This window comes from Rana temporaria, chromosome 6 (genome assembly GCF_905171775.1).
Source record: "Rana temporaria chromosome 6, aRanTem1.1, whole genome shotgun sequence".
In the NCBI taxonomy this organism is placed as follows: Eukaryota; Metazoa; Chordata; class Amphibia; order Anura; family Ranidae; genus Rana; species Rana temporaria.
Genome location: NC_053494.1, coordinates 221953536 through 221967384, shown reverse-complemented (window position 1 = coordinate 221967384; position 13849 = coordinate 221953536). Strand labels below are relative to the sequence as shown.

Here is a 13849-nt window from a genome sequence, read left to right as displayed (position 1 = left end):
TCTCGCCTAGCAGTAAAAAGGGTCGCTGGTTCGAATCCCGACCATGACACTACCTGCCTGGAGTTTGCATGTTCTCCCTGTGCCTGCGTGGGTTTCCTCCGGGTACTCCGGTTTCCTCCCACCCTCCAAAGACATGCTGGTAGGTCAATTGGCCCTAATATATGAATGTGAGTTGGGGGCCTTAGATTGTGAGCTCCTTGGGGGTGGGCACAGATGTGAATATACAATGTATATGTAAAGCCCTTGCGTAAATTGACGGCGCTGTATAAGTACCTAAATAATAATAATAACAACATGGGAACAGGCAGGGGCGGACTGCCAACTCATGGGGCCCCAGGGGCCATAGGAGATCATGGGGCCCCCCCGGGCCATAAGAGATTATGGGGCCACACAGTATACATACACACACTGAAAAGGTACTGGAGAGGTGGTTTTACTGAGGCTGGCAACCCTGATGGGGGCCCCCTAGTGGCATGGGGCCCTCGGGCAGTGTCCGAATGGTCAGCCCGCCCCTGGGAACAGGTGTCCCCATTAGAAGGTTTTCCCTCTGTTCCTGTTCTGGTGACAACTAAAGCCGAACACAGAATCTGACATTTCATATCCTTGCTGCCCCCCCACCCCATACCCACCACCGTCTGCCCCCCCACCCCATCAGCCCCATCCCCACCACCGTCTGCCCGCCCCATCCCCACCACTGTCTGCCCCCCCCCCCCGGTGCACAGGATGGAAGGAAGTCGCTTCCTCACATACAAACTTGAAGACTCCGGATTGTTCGCGGCAGAAAAACCGGCAAACAAAAGGGGCCAAAACTGGCAAGATCTGCAGAGATTAGGGTGTATGGGGCGTGCACGAGGGGGGGTGTATGGGGCGTGCACGAGGGGGGGTGCGGGGGGCATAGATGGGGGGTGTATGCGGTGGACATACTTCCATATGGTCACATTCCACCACCCCTCCGTTCCCCCCTCACCTGTCCCCCTCCCAGAAATGTCTTCCAGCCAGGTGAGAACTGTGGCACCTGTCCCCCCCCCCCCCCGGTACGGAATGCCGACACACAAAGCACAGCTGTGATCCTATCCTCAGCCTGGAAAGGGTTAATGAGAGTAAACCTGCTGACAGCGAGCGGGAGCCTCCACCCTCCGTCTACTTCCTCCTCGTATCCGGGACCATGACTGCCCGGCATCCAGTGACCGACATTCCACCCCCCTCACTATGGGGGGCACCGACACTCCACCACCCCCACTATGGGGGTCACTGACACTCCACCACCCCCACTACGGGGGGGGGGCACCGACACTCCACCACCCTCACTACGGGGGTCACTGACACTCCACCACCCCCACTACGGGGGGGGGGGCACCGACACTCCACCACCCTCACTACGGGGGTCACTGACACTCCACCACCCCCACTACGGGGGGGGGGGGGCACCGACACTCCACCACCCTCACTACGGGGGTCACTGACACTCCACCACCCCCACTACGGGGGGGGGCACCGACACTCCACCACCCCCACTACGGGGGTCACTGACACTCCACCACCCCCACTACGGGGGTCACTGACACTCCATCACCCCCCACTATGGGGGTCACTGACACTCCACCACCCCCACTACGGGGGTCACTGACACTCCACCACCCCCCACTATGGGGGTCACTGACACTCAACCAACCCCCACTACGGGGGTCACTGACACTCCACCACCCCCCACTATGGGGGTCACTGACACTCCACCACCCCCACTACGGGGGTCACTGACACTCCACCACCCCCCACTATGGGGGTCACTGACACTCCACCACCCCCACTACGGGGGTCACTGACACTCCACCACCCCCACTACGGGGGTCACTGACACTCCACACTGATTTCTCTCACTTCCTGCTGTGTCTCCAGTACAGGAAGTGCAGGAAATCTTCCCCACTGGAGACAGGAGGAGGAACATCGGAAGAAATCTTCAACGTTTACAAAATGAACTCCACAGAGAACAGAGGGGGGGGGGGGTGCCGATATCTTATCCCGGAAAATTGGGGGAACCCAGGAGTCACCGCCCCCCCCCAATACCCAACAGATACTTCAAATCTTGAGATCTGATGGGGATTGGAGGTCTCTCTTAGGGTTGGAGCATCTGTCAGGCATTGGGGGTATCACTCAGAGTTTGGGGTATCACCATTCACCAACAGAGACCCCAAAAATCTGAGAGATACCCCCCAATCCCTGAAAGATTCCACCAATAACTGACAGATACTTCAAACCCTAAGAGATACCCCCCAATACCCAACAGACACCCCCCAATACCCAACAGACACCCCCCCAATACCCAACAGATACCCAACAGACACCTCCCAATACCCAACAGACACCCCCCCAATACCCAACAGACACCCCCCAAATACCCAACAGACACCCCCCCAATACCCAACAGACACCCCCCAATACCCAACAGATACCCAACAGACACCTCCCAATACCCAACAGACACCTCCCAATACCCAACAGATACTTCAAAGCTTGAGAGAAATCCCCATCAGATATCTGTCCGGGTTTGGGGTGTCTCTCAGGGTTTGGAGCATCTGTCAGGGATTGGGGGGGTATCTCTTAGATTTTGGGGTCTCTGTTGGTGAATGGTGACATCTAATGGGAATGAGGGTGTCACAATTCACCAACAAAGACCCCAAACTCTGAGTGATACCCCCCAAACCCTGACAGATTCCACCAATAACTGACAGATACTTCAAAGCCTGAGAGATACCGCCAATCAGGGTTTGACAAATTTGCTTGGAATCTGGGAGCCAGGTAAAAAAGTTAGGAGCCAGAAAACGCGCCCCGTCCCGACGAGCTTGCGCGCAGAAGCGAACACATACGCGAGCAGCGCCCGCATATGTAAACGGTGTTCAAACCACATGTGAGGTATCGCTGCGATTGGTAGAGCGAGAGCAATAATTCTAGCCCTAGACCTCCTCTGTAACTCAAAACATGCAACCTGTAGATTTTTTTTAAACGTCGCCTATGAAGATTTTAAAGGGTAAAAGTTTGTCGGCATTCCACGAGCGGACGCAATTTTGAAGCGTGACATGTTGGGTATCAATTTACTCGGCGTAACATTATCTTTCGTAATATAAAAAAAAAATGGGGATAACTTTACTGTTGTCTTATTTTTTTATTAAAAAAAAGTGTCATTTTTTCACAAAAAAAGTGCGCTTGTAAGACCGCTGCGCAAATACGGCGTGACAGAAAGTATTGGAACGATCGCCATTTTATTCTCTAGGGTGTTAGGATAAAAAATATATATAATGTTTGGGGGTTCTAATTAGAGGGAAGAATATGGCAGTGAAAATAGTGAAAAATGACATTAGAATTGCTGTTTAACTTGTAATGCTTAAAGCGGGGGTTCACCCTATAAACCCAAAAAAAAAAAAAAATGTTTTGTTCTACCATAAAATCAGGCATTGTAGCGCGAGCTACAGTATGCCTGTCCCGATTTTTTTTTTCCCGTACTCACCGTTTACTCGTACATCGAAGATACCGACTCCCCTCGGGGAATGGGCGTGCCTATGGAGACGGAGGATGATTGACGGCCAGCTCTGGCGCGTCACGCTTCTCCGGAAATAGCCGAAATAGGCTTGGCTCTTCACGGCGCCTGCGCATAGCCTGTGCGCAGGCGCCGTGAAGAGCCGAGACCTACTCCGGCTGTCTTCGGGGAGAGTGACGTGCCAGAGCCGGCCGTCAATCATCCTCCCTCTCCATAGGCACGCCCATTCCCCGCGGGAGCCGAAATCTATAATGTACGATTACAAGGTGAGTCCGGGGGTAAAAAAATCGGGACAGGCATACTGTAGCTCGCGCTACAATGCCTGTCTCGATGGTAAAATCATGTCAGTGAGGGTGAACTACCGCTTTAACTTGTAATACCAACGGCCCACCACCAGATGGCCCCAGCTCACAGCTTTTTTTTTTTTTTTTGCCCCCCCTTCCAATTCAAGTCGCCAGGACCCTATTTCTAGTCGCCATGGCGACCTGGCGCCCGGGATTTGTCGAGCCCTGCCCCCAATACCCAACATATCCTCCAAACCCTGAGAGATACCCCCCCCCCCAATACCCAACAGATACCCCAAACCTATATAGATGTCTCTAATGCCCAAGAGATACTTCCACTTACCGACAGATACCCAAAACCTTGAGAGAGACACCCCCAATGCCCAACAGTTGTCCTCAATGCCCCATAGCTACCCCCAAACTAAACAGTGCAGGTTTACTAAAGTGAAAAGTAAAATATTAATAAATAGGTTAGAGATACACTGGGACCTTTTAGGTTGTACACAGATTTATTGCACACACTGTATCTTCATGAAAATCATGCATTGTAATAAAATAAAGTGTGTATGTGGAATACATCTATGTAGCAACTGAAAATGTCCAGCATATTTCTAACTTATTTAAAGACCGCAAACAGCAAGTGACGGGATGCAGCCAAACTCCAGCAAAGCAAGAACGTCCCCCCTGCAGTGCTGGAGGAAAGCTCTCCCCCTCCCCCCCCCAGCCTCAGAGTCATCATATCATGTATTCATAAAAAATGGCAGATCACTTTTTTTTTTGTGTGTGTGATATTTTAAATGAGCCATGCAACCCATCAATTGCAGCCTCACTGTGCCCATCACACGCAGAAACTGTGCCCATCACACGCAGCCACTGTGCCCATCACACGCAGCCACTGTGCCCATCACACGCAGCCACTGTGCCCATCAAACGCAGCCACTGTGCCCATCAAACGCAGCCACTGAGCCCACACGCAATAAAATGTGCCCATCACACGCAGAAAGTGTGCCAAACGCAGCCACTGTGCTAAACGCAGCCACTGTGCCCATCAAACGCAGCCACTGTGCCCATCAAACGCAGAAACTGTGCCCATCAAAAGAAGCCACTGTGCCATCACACGCAGAAACTGTGCCCATCACACGCAGCCACTGTGCCCATCACACGCAGCCACTGTGCCCATCACACGCAGCCACTGTGCCCATCACACGCAGCCACTGTGCCCATCACACGCAGCCACTGTGCCCATCAAACGCAGCCACTGTGCCCATCAAACGCAGCCACTGAGCCCACACGCAATAAAATGTGCCCATCACACGCAGAAAGTGTGCCAAACGCAGCCACTGTGCTAAACGCAGCCACTGTGCCCATCAAACGCAGCCACTGTGCCCATCAAACGCAGAAACTGTGCCCATCAAAAGAAGCCACTGTGCCATCACACGCAGAAACTGTGCCCATCACACGCAGCCACTGTGCCCATCACACGCAGCCACTGTGCCCATCACACGCAGCCACTGTGCCCATCACACGCAGCCACTGTGCCCATCACACGCAGCCACTGTGCCCATCACACGCAGCCACTGTGCCCATCACACGCAGCCACTGTGTCATCACACGCAGCCACTGTGTCATCACACGCAGCCACTGTGTCATCACACGCAGCCACTGTGCCCATCACACGCAGCCACTGTGCCCATCACACGCAGCCACTGTGCCCATCACACGCAGCCACTGTGCCCATCACACGCAGCCACTGTGCCCATCACACGCAGCCACTGTGTCATCACACGCAGCCACTGTGTCATCACACGCAGCCACTGTGCCCATCACACGCAGCCACTGTGCCCATCACACGCTGCCACTGTGCTATCAATTGTCGCCACTGTGCCCATCAAACGAAGCCACTGTGCCATCACACGCAGCCACTGTGCCCATCACACGCTGCCACTGTGCCCATCACACGCTGCCACTGTGCCCATCAAACGCAGCCACTGTGCTCATCAAACGCAGCCACTGTGTCATCAAACGCAGCCACTGTGTCATCACACGCAGCCACTGTGCCCATCACACGCAGCCACTGTGCCCATCACACGCAGCCACTGTGCCCATCACACGCAGCCACTGTGCCCATCACACGCAGCCACTGTGCCCATCACACGCAGAAACTGTGCTATCAATTGTCGCCACTGTGCCCATCAAACGAAGCCACTGTGTCATCACACGCAGCCACTGTGTCATCACACGCAGCCACTGTGTCATCACACGCAGCCACTGTGTCATCACACGCAGCCACTGTGTCATCACACGCAGCCACTGTGTCATCACACGCAGCCACTGTGTCATCACACGCAGCCACTGTGCCCATCACACGCAGCCACTGTGCCCACACGCAAGAAAATGTGCCCACACGCAAGAAAATGTGCCCATCACACGCAGTCGCTGTGCTATCAATTGTCGCCACTGTGCCCATCAAACGCAGCCACTGTGCCATCAAACACAGCCACTGTAACCAATTGCTGCCAGTGTGTGCTCATCAATTGCCGCCAGTGTGCCCATCAATTGCCACCAGTGTGCCCATCAATTGCCACCAGTGTGCCCATCAATTGCCACCAGCGTGCCCATCAATTGCCACCAGCGTGCCCATCAATTGCCACCAGCGTGCTGCCAGTGTGCCCCATCAAATGCCGCCAGTGTGCCCCCCACCCGGCACTTACCTGTCTTGGTCAAATCTATCGCTTCAGCCAATCAGGTGACCGGTAACCAGACCCGGTGCACCTGATTGGCTGAGAGGTGGGTCAGTGGCTGCATTCACACCTGAACACGGCGTATTGTACCGCGATTTGCCGCGACAAATTGCGGCGTTTTTTACCGCAGTTTTCGCTGGAGGGGTGATTTACACATTGTCGGCTATGGCCGAACGCCGAAGCTGCCTGAAAAAAAGGGTCCGGGACTTGTTTTGAGCTTCAAGCGTACGGCGTTTCGGCGTTCGGCGTAGAGATGTGAACCATCTCCATAGCCGACAATGTTAAATCGCCCCTCCAGCGTATTTCAGGCTGCAATAGCGTCGGGCGTAAAAACGCCTATGTGTGAATGGAGCCTTAGAGAAGCGATTCCCTAACACAGCACTACATAAGCAGAGAACGCACAGCAGTGCGGCCGCTGCTTAACAATTTGGAAGCCTATTAGCGCCCACAGGCTCCAATTAGGAAGCCTATTAGAGCCTATGGATCTAATCAGGCACTTCCAAATACACCCCTACGGCTGTAATTCAGATGCCCGGCGCTCGACAAGGGGCCGGACACCTGAATAGTGGGCGGTAGCAGGAGAGCGGGGGCAGGGGGGGAGGGGCATCACAGTGTCTGTGGCTTTCAAAGTCCCACTCAAGGGGGAACAGTCCTTTGTTTTAAAACAACATTGATTCTTTCTTAAAAATGGGGGGGGGGGGGGGCAGTTTGTCATCTTCGCCCTGGGCATCAAATGGCCTTGTCCCAGCACTGCATCACACAATCTCCGGGTCTATAGGTAGGTGGCACTGCCAGTCCTCTGAGGTTGTATAGAATGTCAGGGGGGGGGGGGGGGGTTGCTGCCCTCCTCAGAATATTGGGTATCTTTAGGGTTTATTGCGTATACAATGTACAGGTGTATATAATATAGGGGGGGTATACAATGTACAGGTGTGTATAATATATGGGGGGGTATACAATGTACAGGTGTATATAATATAGGGGGGTGTATACAATGTACAGGTGTATATAATATACGGGGGGGGTATACAATGTACAGGTGTATATAATATAGGGGGGTGTATACAATGTACAGGTGTATATAATATAGGGGGGTGTATACAATGTACAGGTGTATATAATATATGGGGGGGGTATACAATGTACAGGTGTATATAATATATGGGGGGGTATACAATGTACAGGTGTATATAATATATGGGGGGGGTATACAATGTACAGGTGTATATAATATACGGGGGGTATACAATGTACAGGTGTGTATAATATATGGGGGGGGGGTATACAATGTACAGGTGTGTATAATATATGGGGGGGGGGTATACAATGTACAGGTGTGTATAATATATGGGGGGGGGGTATACAATGTACAGGTGTGTATAATATAGGGGGGGGGTATACAATGTACAGGTGTATATAATATACGGGGGGTATACAATGTACAGGTGTATATAATATACGGGGGGTATACAATGTACAGGTGTATATAATATACGGGGGGTATACAATGTACAGGTGTATATAATATGGGGGGGGGGTATACAATGTACAGGTGTATATAATATATGGGGGGGGGGGAGTATACAATGTACAGGTGTATATAATATATGGGGGGGTATACAATGTACAGGTGTATATAATATGGGGGGGTATACAATGTACAGGTGTATATAATATGGGGGGGGGGGGTATACAATGTACAGGTGTATATAATATATGGGGGGGGGGAGTATACAATGTACAGGTGTATATAATATATGGGGGGGTATACAATGTACAGGTGTATATAATATACAGGGGGGGGTATACAATGTACAGGTGTATATAATATATGGGGGGGTATACAATGTACAGGTGTATATAATATACAGGGGGGGGGTATACAATGTACAGGTGTATATAATATGGGGGGGGTATACAATGTACAGGTGTATATAATATGGGGGGGGGGGGGTATACAATGTACAGGTGTATATAATATGGGGGGGGGGGTATACAATGTACAGGTGTATATAATATACAGGGGGGGGTATACAATGTACAGGTGTATATAATATGGGGGGGGTATACAATGTACAGGTGTATATAATATGGGGGGGGGGGGGGTATACAATGTACAGGTGTATATAATATATGGGGGGGGTATACAATGTACAGGTGTATATAATATGGGGGGTGCATTTATAGCTCCGTACACCGGGATCACCGGCCGTCTCTCACTCACCGACTCTCCCGATCTCCGCTCCGTCCGCTGCGTCACCTGAGCCACGTGTGACTTGTCCGGCCCCGCCCACTGTCACACCTGACCCCGCCCCTCCCGCCCAAATAATATCGGAGGGAGAAAATCTCCATCATGTCACCTCCATATACCGGAGAGGAGTCCGGTGTGTCTCCGGAGCACTACAGGAATGACGGATCCTAGTATAGCAGCATCACTCCTCTGCCTACAATGACCCCCCCATAGATCTCTCCCCTCCCCCCCATAGATCTCTCCCCTCCCCCCATAGATCTCTCCCCTCCCCCTATAGATCCCCCATAGATCTCTCCCCTCCCCCCATAGATCTCTCCCCTCCCCCTATAGATCCCCCATAGATCTCTCCCCTCCCCCTATAGATCCCCCATAGATCTCCCCCCCATAGATCTCTCCCCCCCCTATAGATGCCCCATAGATCTCTCCCCTGCCCATATAGATCCCCCCATAGATCGCTCCCCTTCCCCCTATAGATTCCCCATAGATCGTCTCCTTCTCCCCCATAGATCTCTCCCCCATAGATCTATCCCCTCCCCTATAGATCCCCCATAGATCTCTCCCCTCCCCCTATAGATCCCCCATAGATCTCTCCCCTCCCCCCATATATCTCTCCCCTCCCCCTATAGATGCCCCATAGATCTCTCCCCTGCCCATATAGATCCCCCCCATAGATCGCTCCCCTCTCCCCCATAGATCTCTCCCCCATAGATCTATCCCCTCCCCTATAGATCACCCATAGATCTCTCCCCTCCCCTATAGATCCCCCATAGATCTCTCCCCTCCCCCTATAGATTCCCCATAGATCTCTCCCTTCCCCCCTATAGATCCCCCCATAGATCACTCCCCTCCCTCTATAGATCCCCCATAGATCTCTCCTCTCCTCCCATATATCTCTCCCCTTCCCCCATAGATCTCCCCCCCATAGATCTTTCTCCCCTCCCCCCATAGATCTTTCTCCCCTCCCCCCATAGATCTCTCTCCCTCTTCCCCCCCCATAGATCTCTCTCCCCCCATAGATCTCTCTCCGTCTCTCCCCCCATAGATCTCTCTCCCCCCATAGATCTCTCTCCCCCATAGATCTCTCTCCGTCTCTCCCCCCCATAGATCTCTCTCCCTCTCCCCCCCTACAGATCTCTCTCCCCCACCATAAAACTCTCCCCCCATAGATCTCTCTCCCTCCCCCCATAGATCTCTCTCCCTCTTCCCCCCCCCCATAGATCTCTCTCCCTCCCCCCATAGATCTCTCTCCCTCCCCCCATAGATCTCTCTCCCTCTTCCCCCCCATAGATCTCTCTCCCTCCCCCCACCATAGATCTCTCTCCCTCCCCCCCACCATAGATCTCTCTCCCTCTTCCCCCCCCATAGATCTCTCTCCCTCCCCCCATAGATCTCTCTCCCTCTTCCCCCTCCATAGATCTCTCTCCCTCCCCCATAGATCTCTCTCCCCCTCCACCCCATAGATCTCTCTCCCCCTCCCCCATAGATCTCTCCCCCCCCCCCCCAGATGGTGTTGGACATTTTCTCGGCTCCTCTCTGGTATTTCTGGTTCCTCAGGTTTGGGTGGAAGAACCTGCAGAGGGGGGGGGGGGGTAATTTCATGGAGAAGGTGAGGGGGGGTCATTATCTGATCTGCCTCTGGGGGCAACAACAGGTGAAATACCCAGAAGACCCCCCAGGGGGTGTAAATGCTGCTGATGGGGTCACCGGGGTCCCCCTTCCGTCTTATTATCTGAGAAGGGAATCCCCTCCCCCCCCCCCCCCCCCCCCCCCCCCCCCGAGGTCACCAGAACTTGTGTCCCCATTGGAGGATTTCCCCTCTGTTACTTTTCTGGGGACAACACAAAGTTTGAGATTTTTTTTTTTACTGATAAATAGAGAGGAGGGAATCTCCCCAATGGGGACACAGAGTGCCGGGGGGTCTAACCCCTCTCCACTCCACACAACACTAAGAAAAAAAAGTTTGCCTTTTGTTATACTTTAAAATTATTGTAAAGGTTTGTTTAAAAAAAAAAGCAACCTCCTCTCTGTAAGGGGTTTGCACAGAGCGGCCCCAATCCTCCTCTTCTGTGGCACTCCTGGTTCCTCCTTATCAAGTGTCCCCACGGAGGAGAGCCGCTGAAGAGAGAGAGGGGGAGAGAAGGGGGGAAGAGGGAGGGGGAGAGAAGGGGGGGAGAGGGAGGGGGAGAGAAGGGGGGAAGAGGGAGGGGGAGAGAAGGGGGGAGAGAAGGGGGAGGGGGAAGAGGAAGGGAGGGAAAGGGGGAAGAGAGAGGGAGGGGCGGAGAGGAAGGGAGAAGAGAAGGAGATAGAGGGGGGTAGAGAGGGAGGGGGAGGAAAGAGAGGGAGGGGGCGAAGAGAAGGAGATAGAGGGGGAGAGAGATGTCGGCACCCCGGTGATGTTTCCATCGGCTCTCGGGTGTTGCCGCCGCCATTGCCTTGCAGCTTCACAGCCGATTCCCTACTGCGCATTCGCAAAGTGCACCGCGCTTTCTGAGTGGCCCGGCGGCGGGGAAGGAGGAGAGGGGGGCGCAGCGAGGTCCGATGGAAGTGGGGACAGGTACCTCTCAAAAACAGGTACCCGCTCCCCCCTAAAAGGTGGCAAATGTGGCACTGGAGGGGGGAGGGGAGGAGACAGATAAGCGGAGGTTTCACTTTTGGGTCCCAGCCATAGAGGATAAGATTTGTGGCCGCAGGAAAGAAAATCGATCGTTTCCCTCATCATCGCATTCATCGCTGATGGTGGAATTTCTCCTGTGGGGCTCTAGTGATCTGCTGGAGGGGAAGGAGGGTTTTGGGGGGGTTTTGGGGGGAGGGGTCCCGGCTGGGAGAACACACAGTGATTACAACCGCTGGCAATAATCACATCCTAAAAATCCGACATGCTGGTTGTACCCGAGTCGATCAATTGATTGAGGTCCCTGCTGAACTGGCCAAGATTTGAACCTCCCACGGCCGGCGCGGCACTCGGCTGCCAGGGTGGATCCTCCAGCGCAGGCTCTCGGCACACGACGGGTAAACATTTATTTAGTGAGTCCGGTGACCGCGAGGCGCTCCTCTGGGTGGAGCCCAACCAGCTGCCGTCTCTGGGTGACGAATGTTGTGAAGGACCGTCTGATCTTTATTGGTTACAATGTAGTTCTAATATTTTTACCAAACTCGGCCTCTTTACCGTACACCGGTGTCGGATTAAACTCTGTGGAGGCCATAGGTGTGCGCAGGGGGTGTGTCAGGTGTGCCTGGGCACGCCCTAATCACCCTGTGTGGTGCAGATTCCCCCTACTGCCTGGGCTGCCCCCCCAATGTTGCCACCCCCCCTTCAATCTTCTGGGACACGTCACAGGTCCCAGAGGATTGCCCGGCTATTCGTAACCAGCAGCGCGGCTCGCGCATGCGCAGTGCGCTCCCCGGGTGTGAAGCCACAGCCGGGCGCCCCACTTGCAATGCCGGCGCCGCAGAGAGGAGGGGGATGGGAGCGAGGCTTCAGGGCGGCTGCATCGCTGGACAGGTGAGTGTCTAATTATTAAAAGGCAGCAGCTACATTTCTTGCAGCTGCTGACATTTAAATAGGTGGAACTTCACTATAACAAAGCATTTTCCCGATTCTATGCAGAGTTCTCTGCTCAAGCCGACAGCTGTCCAAAAACAGGCAGTCTGCCAAGTATCACAACATTCCTCAGAGGCTGAGATAACTATAAACATTGTAACATTTTGTTCTTTAGATCAAAGGAATGAACTTTGGTCTGTAAATGAGGGAAGTTTTGGCACTTAGAGACTAAACCTTTTTCTGACACTTGTAGCTTACAAGTTATAATCATTATTTTTTGCTAGAAAATTACGTAGAATCCCCAAACATTATGGCCCGGATTCACAGAGAGCGGGCACACATTACGCCGCCGTAGAGTAACCACTGTACGCTACGCCAACGCAGCGCAGAGAGGCAAGCATTGCATTCAGCAAGCCAGTGCTCCCAACGCTGCGCCAGCGTGGCGTGAGTTTCGAAGGCGCACGTCAGCGTAGGTGGAAGTGGGCGTGACCCATGCAAATGATGGGTCGAGCGCCAGACAGGTACGTATCACGGACTGGGCATGCGCCGTGACGTGGACGCACACCTATGTGCCTGCTCACAACCACGCCAGACACACGTCACACGCACAATACGCCGGCTTGGGTTCCCTGGTACAGACCTGAGCATGTCTGTTGTCGGGTTGCACCTCATTTATGGGGAATAACTTTACGCCGGACGTACAACTTACGCACATCTCGCGTAGCCTGCGCCGGGCACACGCAGGTTCGTGAATCGCCGTATTTCCCTCATTTGCATGTTTGAATGGCAAATCAATGGGAGCGGCACCATGTGCCCAGCCTAAATGTACACCCGCCCTACGCCGGCGTAAGCAAGCTACGTCGGCGGGGTGTAGCCTGTTTTGAGGCGCATATTAGTTTGTGGGTCTGGCGCACAGATACGACGGCGCACATTTGCACTTACGTCGGCGTAACGTGTTATACGTCGGTGTAAGTGCTTTATATATATATATTAGCAGAGACTCTAGGGAATAAAATGGCGGTTGTTGCAATGTTTTATGTCACACGATCTTTGTGCAGCGGCCTTTCAAATGCAATTTTTTGGGGGGGGAAAAAGACACTTTAATAAATAAAATAAAAAAATAAACAGGAAAGTCGGCCAAATTTTTTTGTATAATGATGTTACACCTGAGAATCTTGATCTTTATTCTAAAATTGTGATTCTCATTTTTCCCAGAATCATGCAGCTCTAGTGCCCATCAGTGTCCATCAATGCCTCCTCATCAGTGCCTCCTCATCAGTGCCTCCTCATCAGTGTCCATCAATGCCTCCTCATCAGTGCCTCCTCATCAGTGCCTCCTCATCAGTGTCCATCAATGCCTCCTCATCAGTGCCTCCTCATCAGCGCCCATCAATGCCTTCTCATCAGTTTTGGAAAGAGTGGAGATAGAAAGTCAATGATCCGGGTGTGAAGGTTGTCACTCGGGTCGGGTCGGGTCAGGTCGGGTCAGGTCGGGTCGGG

General features: G+C 53.0%; 1 protein-coding gene across 3 annotated transcripts in view; it reads right to left on the bottom strand.

Annotated features, from left to right (window-relative positions):
• SLC12A8 (solute carrier family 12 member 8) overlaps nucleotides 1-8847 on the bottom strand; it is a 46161-nt gene extending 37314 nt beyond the window's left edge. For all 3 annotated transcript variants that reach the window (XM_040358324.1, XM_040358325.1, XM_040358326.1), the window contains exon 1: nucleotides 8782-8847. The gene's annotated coding sequence lies outside the window, so the exon portion shown is untranslated. The remainder of the gene's footprint in view (nucleotides 1-8781) is intronic.
• Nucleotides 8848-13849: the final 5002 nt, after the last annotated feature.